This window comes from Sesamum indicum, unplaced genomic scaffold (genome assembly GCF_000512975.1).
Source record: "Sesamum indicum cultivar Zhongzhi No. 13 unplaced genomic scaffold, S_indicum_v1.0 scaffold00142, whole genome shotgun sequence".
In the NCBI taxonomy this organism is placed as follows: Eukaryota; Viridiplantae; Streptophyta; class Magnoliopsida; order Lamiales; family Pedaliaceae; genus Sesamum; species Sesamum indicum.
The window spans coordinates 5966-9139 of NW_011628059.1; positions in this window are offsets into that span (position 1 = coordinate 5966).

Consider the following 3174-nt stretch of genomic DNA (forward strand, 5'->3'; position numbering starts at 1 on the left):
TGGCGCATCAATTCCGAGCAGTTGCGGCGCCGAAACGGCCGCTTTTTCCACGTTCGAGGAAGCGGCAAACCCTAGTAGTTGCGGCGCCGAAACAGCCGCTTTCTCCATCTCCAAGCCTCCTCGTTTCCCATGCGCAATTAATGTTGATGTCTCCCCAATCATCAGTTCCGATTTGTTCGCCTGAAAGTCGCCGGTGAAAGGCGCGGTTTGAACTGAAGCGGCCGCTTTTTCCGTGTCCAATGGCGCATCAATTCCGAGCAGTTGCGGCGCCGAAACGGCCGCTTTTTCCACGTCCGAGGGTGCGGCAAACCCTAGTAAATGCGGCGCCGTAGCAGCCGCTTTCTCCATCTCCAAGCCTCCTCTTTTCCCATGCGCAATTAATGTTGATGTCTCCCCAATCGTCGGTTCCGATTCGCTCGCCTGAAAGTCGCCGGTGAAAGGCGCGGTTTGAACTAAAAGCCGCGTGGTTTTTCCAGATTTTCTACGGTAGCTATCCTCGCCATCGTCGGTCACCAATCGTCGGCCTCCCACTTTTTCGACATCCCCATCACTGGCCGAAGCGTCGCCGTCGTCCTCCTCGTCTCCGGCGGCCATGTGCATGGATAGTGTATTAGTGCGTGTTTGATATGGTGTGCTAGTGTGTGTTTTAGAGAGAATATTTTTAGAGAGAGAATTTTTGTGGTCCATAATCCCTTATCACTACCCAGGAGTTCTATCGGGCTATGATACCAGCAGGACCGAAAGTAGGTTGGATTTCACTACTTTCGGGTTCTTTAAAGATCCCGCGACATTTGATTATCCTTTTTTTTTCGGTAAAAGTAAGTTTCATTGAGTAAAATTGGTACAGTACAACAATGTGGTCACCAAATGGTTTATCCATCGACAGGCCAAGGGATTCACCATAATCGAAATAAAGCACGTGTACTGACTGATCTAGATAGTGGGATGCTATGGATTCGCTGTCTAATGTCCTCAATGATCAGTAATGCTATGGTAGTAGGCGTCCTCTCAGTGTGATCGAATCGTCTCAGATTTCTTTCCTTCCAAATGTGGTATACACATGCTGCAAGTAGTGTTCTATAAGACATGTTGATGATGTGTTTACCCCTCCATCTCTGTGAAGCCCATGTAATGTCATCTTTCCACTCTCTATTGGGCCACAAGAATCGTATCATTCTTCGAATTTCCGTGAGACATCTTCGACTAAATCTGCATTGGAAGAATAAATGTGCATGTGTCTCTGTTATTCCTTCATTGCATAGGATACATGTGCCAAGGTGAGCAAGCCATGGTTTATCTGTCGTAGCGAACTTGCCTTGGATCGCAAGCCATAGAATAAAGATGTGACGTGGAATTTTAAGTGATCCCGAAAGTAGTGAAGACCAGCCTACTTTCGGTCCTGGTGGGTCAAGTAACTCATAAATAGCCTGTGCTGTTGGTCGACCATTTTCAAATCTCCATGTTATACAGTCTTCCCCTCCAAACACTCAAGATCCGTGATAAGGGGCCACTGCCATACTCCTTCATGAATCACTATGCTAAGTCTGGATGACTCATCTAGTCCAAGTAGCCTCGGTCCTCGTGGGAAGGAGTCACAAAGAGGGCCCAAGGTGATGCCACGGATCCTGCCACAAGAAGAAATTCCTCCCGTCTCCAATCCGGTAGTCTACCATGGTTCGGAGGAACATCCGTAATCGAAGGATTTTCCTCCATCCCCATGAGCCGCCATGGTCCGTAATCGCCTATATAGAGGTATTTTGTAGACGTCCCTAGTACAACCATTCAACCCAAATCGATGTCCTGTCGCATCTAATGACATCACACAGTTTTTTTGTCATCAATGCACGGTTCAAGGTACTGATATCCTTGAATCCAAGTCCTCCCTCCTCCTTTGGTCGGCATATATCTTTCCACGCAACCTTGGCATAGCCACTATTTGTCGTTCCCTTCCACAAGAAAGCTCGTAACCTTATCTCAATTTCATTAATGACTTTCTTCAGTAATATAAATGCCGATGCCCAATAAAGACTCAGTGCTATAAGTTAATATAAATGCCGATGCCCAATAAAGACTCAGTGCTATAAGTACAGATTTAATAATTTGTACTCTACCAGTATAAGATATAATGGTACCATCCCATCCAGCAATCCGTTTGTCAATCTTCAGTAATAGTGGACAACAATCTGCAATAGTTAGTCGAGACGATATAAGAGGTAATCCCAGATACCTCATTGGAAGAACCCCTTCCTGAAATCCGAGTAGTGCCAACATCTCCTCATGCAATGCTTGCGCTGAGCGTGAGATAATCAAGGGCTTTTCTGCACGTTCAGTCTAAGACCCGACCATTCGGCAAAATGATCCAGTCCTGCTTTAAAGATTCTTAGAGAGTCCATATCAGTACGGCAAAATAATATCACATCATCAGCAAACCCCAACTGAAAGATCCTGGCTGCCTCGCATTTCCAATGATAGGAAAATATCTCCTCCTGATCAATCAACTGCAGGAAGCCCAAGTGTAGGACTTCCATCACAAGCACAAATAGGTAGGGTGATAAAGGGTCACCCTACCGAAGTCCTCTGGCTCCTCGAAAGAATCCATGGGGCTTTCTATTTAGTCCAACAGAGAATGAAGGTGTTGTCACACACTCCTCAATCCACTTCACAAAAGTAATAGGGAACCGTTGTCACACACTCCTCAATCCACTTCACAAAAGTAATAGGGAACCCAAACATCTCCATAACTGCTCTCAATAAATACCAATCCACTATGTCATATGCCTTCCGGATGTCAACTTTCAGAGCACATTTAGGAGGTAGACGAGACTGGTTGTATCCCGTAAAGATTTCCTGTGCTAGCATGATGTTATCTCCAATGCTGAGGAGGTAGACGAGACTGGTTGTATCCCGTAAAGATTTCCTGTGCTAGCATGATGTTATCTCCAATGCTGCGTCACGGCACCAATGCCGCTTGGCATGGGCTGATCAGTTTGTCCATTATCACACTCAATCTTTGGACAGTGAGCTTTGCAATGATCTTGTAAATCACATTACAGCATGCTATGGGTCGAAAATCACTAACCGTCATAGGGGAATGTACTTTTGGTATGAGCACCAAAAGTGTAGTATTTATCTGCTTCAGAAGTCGGCCTGTACTAAAGAAGTCCAGTACTGCCG